This window comes from Falco peregrinus, chromosome 4 (assembly GCF_023634155.1).
Source record: "Falco peregrinus isolate bFalPer1 chromosome 4, bFalPer1.pri, whole genome shotgun sequence".
Classification (NCBI taxonomy): domain Eukaryota; kingdom Metazoa; phylum Chordata; class Aves; order Falconiformes; family Falconidae; genus Falco; species Falco peregrinus.
Window position 1 is genome coordinate 98,000,475 of NC_073724.1, and position 7,857 is coordinate 98,008,331.

A 7,857-nucleotide genomic window follows, 5' to 3' on the forward strand; every position below is an offset into this window, starting at 1 on the left:
TGAGGGAGATCAGTGCTCCAGTCAACCCCTGTGGTAGCCCACAGTGTAGTCTGAGTTAATCTCTCTCCTTCCCGGATTCATCTGGGAAGCACTTGCTCTTAATTAAAATTTGAGGACTTCATCCTGGCATAAGTTTTAGGGCATTGAATCAATGCTTTATAGAGGACAGGTCTGGGGCTGTAGGAGAGAGTCCCAGGGACAGAGATCAACCAAGCAATTTCTCACAACAGAAACTGCTGTTACTAGATTATACGCTCTTTAGAAAGGACCTGGAAAAACACTGGACATGAAATGATCAGTCACAAATTCTAAGAAGATTTTAAAGATGGATCAAAACCAATTCCTTTCCTATAGGGCAAATAATGTCTGCTTAACAGCTCCTCTCTGCCATCTGGGACAGAAACACTGAAAATAGCTTATGTAGCATATTTTCTGGATCTCATCACAGGATTGTCCAAGAGGCAGAGTATATACACTCAGGGGAGGGCAGAGGACACAGGTATTTCAACATCTTTCAAGCATTACAGACTAAGGCACGGATGAGAAACAGATGATCAAACCATGGAACTTGACACAGATCTCCAGCGGCCTTAAAGCAGCCACTTAGATGTCAGTGTTTCAATCTCCCTCACAGACCACACCTTGACATCAGATCATTCTCGTAGGCATCACTGAAAATCTGTTGCCTCCAGACTCCCAGATTCCAGGTGTGGCTTACTTTCTGAAATGCATTATCTCAAAGAAACAGCATGATGGAAACCTAAAATGGTTATGCTTATTATTCAGGTAGTATAAAGAATATAAGCTATAGCTGCAGCTTTATCAAGTTCTTACTTCTTAGATTTGTGGTTTAAAACATACACTAGCAGTAAATCAACAGGTCTGTGGGACTGCTGCAAGCATGGGATCTGGAATCCTTTGGAAGGTGAACCTAGGAACCAAATTCTCTTCCTCCTTTCCCCCTGCGCTGCTTGAAACCTTTCCCACTTCTTTTCCTCCACTTCAATTAATAACTTGGCTCTCCCTCCTTCCCACAGGACTGTAGCTTAGTTGCAGAATTTGATTCTTCTTTTTTCTTGCCATATTGGTTCAGGCATTAAATTTCACTGATGAGATCTTAGAACATCCTCAGATGTCCTCTACAGCTCTTCATTCCCCCTGCAAAGTCACCACGTTGGCTTTTTCTGTGCTCCTGAACTTCTACCTCTTCTTTGGCTTTGTGCTAACTACAGTATATCTGATCTGTCAAAAAAATCCTACTACAAGATTATCCAGTCTACCTGAAAATTAACTACCATATCAGAGAAGGAATTCAGACTGTCAAGAGTCCTGTGGAAAGGACCTTACTATCCCTAAATTAGTATTAATATTTTGTAACATTCGACTACGTGCAGTTATAAAGTTTTCCTTTTCTACTTTTGGAAGCTCAATGTTGCCTCCAGTTTTACTTGACAAGATTACTTTTAAAATTAAATAATTTGATTAGAAATTTATCTAGGTTCAAAACTAACTGAAATTATTTAATCCCATATGATATTGACAAAAAGATTCAGTTATGGCTTATTTTAGCACACATTCCTGAAAAGCTATAGTATAAACTCTTTTCAGAATCAGTATGTGTAGACAAATAGCTGTCAGGTTAAAACTAGAGGGGAAATGCATTTTTTAATTTCTTGCAACTCTCAGGTAATGAAAGGAAGATGATTTACACTCCTGTCTTTGTACTGCACAGCCAAGGAGACACAAGGGTAATACTTCTACAGGCAGATGTAGAGGACTGAAGCTTTTCAGTCTCAATTGTAAGCCAAGGGCATATTGCCCACTCCTTTGGTCAAATGAACAGCTTGCCTAAAAGAACTGTCAGACTTGATACTCTTTCCTGTTTTGTCTCCTGCTGCTCCCATCTGACACAAAACTGCCTCTACCAAGTGTATCTAAGCTCTTTATATTTTCCCTGCTGACGTGCAGCTATTTGAAAATACAAAACATTAGTCCTAAACTACATGATTGCGTCTTTTTATCAAGATACAAAAATATTACCTTTTCAGCTAAGAGTCAAAGTATAGATGAACAGCACGGGGTTTAGTTGAGCAAAACCATGTAGGAACAGAATGCTTTCATATACTTAAAGAGCTTAGTGGCCATACTGACTACTTTTCTCTGCTTCTAGTCCTACAAGGAAAGAAATGGTGGTATTAAGAATCACCTACCCTTTTCCACTGTGCACTAAGTCACACTGGCAGGGGAAAAAACAAGGTGAACTGCTCAAGGAACACTGGAATGGATGGTCAGATAATGTCCTCTGAAGTTGTCTTCAACTGTTCTGTGGTTTTGATGGGCTGTAAATAACATGATCACTCAAGCATTGACTAACCTGCCTCAGCTGTTGGGATTACTGCCTCAGGATGTCCCAAATGGCTTCCACATATTTTGTTTTACCTTATTATTTACAGCTGCACTGTAAAATATGACAATTCGGGAACCAATTAAAAAGTTGTTATGACATCCCACTTTGTCAGAAAAAAAAATATCCTCGGGACTAGAAAAGACTAGTCACAGTAACATCCAGAGATGTTCAAAGAGCATGCAACAACCTGAAAGAGGTTTTAGACCCTGGAAAAATCCATCCTGTAAGATGGTGACACCAAAGACTTTGGAGTATGCCTGTTTTACAGCTTTTAACATCAGTAGTCCCAAGAAGTGCAGGGGGTTTATACTTAGATAAGAACACTCTAAGAAATGGCAGGAACATAAGAACTAGTTTCTTTAGATGAAGTAGCTCTCTTGTGAACCAACTCGGGTGTGCACAATGATCATGCCCCTGATGAAGTAGGGTTGGAAAATCCCCGCTAGCTGGTAGGTCTCACATTTTAATATAACTATTAGGCATAGTTTTCTCATTTTTTTCATCTGTGTCTCCATAAACCTTTGTAGCTATGTTATGTATCACAAATATTTTTTTCCTAATGACACATGAGAGAAAACTCATCTCTAGCTGAGATATTAGAAATGCCAGTGCTGCTGCTATAGGAGTAGCTTTCAAACATGGATACTCTCACAAGGTGCCAAAAAGTTATTGAGTTGCATGGACTGATTAACAGAGGGCCGGTCTGTTGACGAATCATCTTCTTACAGTCACCATCAAGCAGAAACATTTTCTGGTGTAGAGTAGGAAAACAGGAGGGAGCCCAAACCTCATAGATCCAAAAAAAGCTTCCTACAATGGGGAATTAGAATGCTTCTTTCTGGTGTTCAATTTAAATCTTCTTTGTTTTAATTTTAGGACATTACTTCTCGTCATATTCTTTTTGGGCCTAGAGAAAGTCCTTACCTAGTTTTTCAGTACTTGAGAAATAGCATCATGTTTCCTTTAAATTTATTTTCCCACTAGAAAGAATAAAACAGCAGGATTCTTCTAATGTTAAATCTCTGCTCGTCACTTTTTCTCATAGCATATATTTAAAGCTTCTGTCCTATTTTTCAGCTCTGAAACAGGATTATCTTTTGCTCCAAGTTTATTTGTAAAGCTCTAAATGTTTGAAGAATGAAAGACCTTGAACTTGCAGAACTGCACTGTGACAGTTCTAGAGCTGTATAAACAGAGCTAGTCAGATTATGCATTACAAACAGATAATCCAAGAAATTTATTTTAATAATCTGTTCTTCAGTTCTGTAGTTGGTTCTTATTCTAGTGAACACATCCTTACAGGGCTTAATAGAGCAGACTGCTGCAGGTAGCAGGTTCATAACCAGTTTATAGCAGATACTACTGATACATGATTTGTTACTGTTTCTGGTAACTCAACTGGATGGCAACAATTTCAAATAAAAAATACTTTTATGCAGATTTATATTTATGCTAACAGTGTGGTATCTTTAGGTTGAAGACCCAACATACATGCAACCAACCAACAGGGTGGGGTTTTTTAATTAAAAAAATCACCTTTATTCTTTCAGCTTTCATCAGAATGTTTTCCCTCAGGTAAATCAGTCCTAACACTGATCTACATGTCTGACATTGCTTTACTATGAGACTTTCTGAAACAACTGCAAAACTTAATTCTGCACTTTTGCCTAAAATACAACTAACTAAAAGTTAACTGAAATAGTGTATTCCTTTTTACTGGCTCATTCAGTTCCACAATAGTAAACACTATGTAATTGGTCAGTCAGTTTTCAAAATGCAGTGTCTGACAGTTTAACTCACCAAACAGCAAAATGCTATTAGTTTTCTACTATTATCTACTGTGTGAGTATGTTGCTCTGTACATTAAGTTTAATGAAACCCGGGGGGGGGGGGGGGGGGGGGGGGGGGGGGGGGGGGAATGATACCAGTAGCTAAAAGAAGTATTTGTCATATGCTTTTATGTAATACATTAAATTTGAAAATAGCATACATACAAATGTCTCCTGATGTGGAACAAGCTTTGTTACCTGCCAGCAAGGAGATCAAGATCCAATTAAGACCTAATACATCTTAAAAGTAAATTTATAAGAGATCTTGCACTTACAGAAACATATAATGCTATCTGATATATCAGCCATCTCACCATGTCACACAAATCAGCTCTTAATTAAAAAATTATTGTAAACTGAAGTTTTCTTAAAGGCAATAAAACACATGGGTGCTATTCCTGCTTTTTACATTAGTGCACAGCTTCACCACAGGCTGGCTGGGGCACGTGTGCAGGAACGCAGATTGGCTGTAAAGAGCATCTATTTCAGTCAAAAGATTGACACAAGATCTGTAGATCAACACTTGAAATCAAACAACAGTTCCTTAAACTAAGCAACATCAGTTCTTGGTCAAAAATCCATTACCATTTAAAGCAAGATGATTATTTAAATTCAAGCTAAAAAAAGAAAAAGTGAGAAGGCTACTAGGTTTGCTTTTTCATTTGCCTTATATAGTTATGCTAAACGAAAAAAGGGACTTGAGCCAACACTGTAAAACTTAAGCCAGAAGGCATCTATATGGTAGTTTACATGAGGCAATGGTGCCACCCAATGTCCAGAAGTGATACATAAGCCTGGTTTTATTCATTTAAAAGCAAGCAAGCAAAAAAAAAACCAACCTGAAAAAAACCAAACAAAACACAACAACAAAAAACAAAAACAACAACAAAAACAAACAAAAAAAAAGAACAAACCATTTGCAATGCTTAATAGTAATCATACATTTATGCCAAGGCTTGGCTCACACAGAAGATTAACAGATGTGGTGAATTTCAAAACAGGCAAATATTTCATATTTCTTTTATTTCAGCTTGAATTCTCTGTAAAATAGATATTAGCGCAGCCCAGGTAAATCCAGACAAGCTATCAAAACACATTTACTGGCATATTCCTAAGGTCCTCATTATTTTAGTTTCTCACTTTTGGGGCCCACCCAGTTGGGGCCTCTCACAGGGACCAGTCTTCAGTACATCCCAAGCAGCACACGGACACTATGACACTACTAAAATCAAACCTCTTGTACAACAACCCAGTTTTCATTGAAGGAGCCCTGAATCTAGCCTATGTTCAACGTACAGTATCTTTTTAGAACACCAACCATCCGTAACTATAAAAAAATTCAAATAAGTTCATCATATTGGAAAAGTTTACCAGATCATTCACTGAATCACAGAATGGTCGGGGTTGGAAGGGACCTCTGGAGATCATCTAGTCCAACCCCCTGATAAAGCAGCTTCTCCTAGAGCAGCTTGCAGAGAGTCATGTCCAGGCAGGTTTTGAATGTCTCCAGAGAAGGAGACTCCACAGCCTCTCTGGGCAGCCTCTTCCAGTCTCTGTCACCCTCAAAGCAAAGTTCTTCCTCATATTCAGATGGAACTTCCCATGTCGCAGTTTGTGCCCGTTGCCCCTTGTGCTGTTGCTGGGCACCACTGAAAAGAGCCTGGCCCCATCCTCCTGACATTCACCCTCAAGGTATTTGTAGACATTGATAAGGTCCCCTCTCAGTCTTCTCCAGGCTGAACAGGCCCAGCTCTCTCAGCCTGTCCTCATCAGGGAGATGCTCCAGTCCCCTTATCACCTTTGCATCCCTCCACTGGGCCCTCTCCAGTAGTTCCCCATCTCTCCTGAACTGGGGAGCCCAGAACTGGACACAGCACTCCAGATGCGGCCTCACAGGGCAGAGCAGAGGAGCAGGAGAACCTCCCTCCACCTGCTGGCCACGCTCCTCCTGATGCACCCCAGGGTCCCACTGGCCTTCCTGGCCACCAGGGCACACTGCTGGCTCATGGGCAACTTGCTGTCCACCAGAACTGCCAGGTCCTTCTCCGAAGAGCTGCCTTCCAGCAGGCCAACCCCTCACCTGTGCTGCTGCGTGGGGATGTTCTTCTCCAGGTGCAGGACCTTACACTTGTCTTTGTGGAACTTCGTTAGGTTCCTCCCTGCCCAGCTCTCCAGCCTGTCCAGGTCTTGCTGAACGGCAGCACAGCCATTCATGACAGTCACTGTTAAAAGTATACATCTCAGTTTTGTTTTGAATTTTGCTCTCATCGTTCTACTAGAGGAACACTACATGACTATGTCTAGAATAAAAAAATGCCCTGAGAAGCATATACCCCTTTTTGTATAAGTAATTATAAGTCTATAGGAAAATCTAAACAAGGGATTATTTATACCACTTTGCACAACATGCTTTCTACACTACAAAGCATGCTGCCAGCACTTTGAGCTATCTTCAACTCTTCCATATCATCTACAAATGTAAATATAAGAAACTACACACAGCAAGTCACACTTATATTTACATAGGCATCAATATCACAAAAAGCAGTCTGTGTTAAGAACTGTATCCCTGTAGTAGTAGAATGTTCCGATAGTTTTTCAAATATTACTTCTTTCTTCCTGCTTGCTAGTCCTTTATACAGCTATGGGTTTGTACTGCCTTATTTTCACCATATTCATAACTGAATTTTATGGTCACCTAACAAATAAACCAACTCCCTTCATAGGCCCTTAATTTCCAGAATACACATAATATTTCTTAGTCAAGCACATTAATATTTTTTTTTATTCAAAAGAATCATTTCCATAGTTTTGTAATATCACCTTTGAGACATTTCTTGAGAAGGGAGCAATTTGACTTGTTGAGTAATTACTCAGCCTGTTGATTTTTAACTTTCAATATTTGATACTCTATCCAACAGATTTTTGTAGCTTTCACAGCAAGACAGTTTGAAGCTTTAGATTCTCAAAATACATTTTATTAACAGATTTCTGTGGCAGCATGTTTAAGACAGAATAAATTAGCTATTATAAATATATGATTACGTATAGCTATAGACATGCTATAAACAATGAAAGGAAACTTTTCTAGTACTCCATTTGTGGCAATTGACTTAGTGACTATGCAAGCAGAGAAATAACATACCTATGTTTCTTTTTACAAAAAAAATATACAAGTGTTGGATTTGTGTATGCATAGGCACAGTACCATGCACACACACTTCTAAAAGATGTTTTATTACATGCCCTTTCAAAGCAGGCTTATTGTAACCTGTAGGGTATATGTATCTACCTAGTGAGCTATCTTTTCATGCTGTACAGGCCTAACTGTTTACTCAGTATATTTTCAGTAAGCTATTGAAAAAGAGAAAGTAATTTCTTAGTGTCTGTACAGAAGATACTGATTTATATTGGTTTTGCTTGGGGTTGGTTTTTTGGGGTTTTTTGTTTGTTTTTTACATAAGTCAAAATTTGAACGGTCTTTGAAGTTCCTGGGATATTTTCTAGTGAAAAAATGGCTTGGATTACTGTCAGAAATTCATAGCAAGTACATGTCATACTAATATTGCAAGTGCTATTTTTAAAACGTTCTACCAATGTTGAAAGCACAAGAAGTCTGCA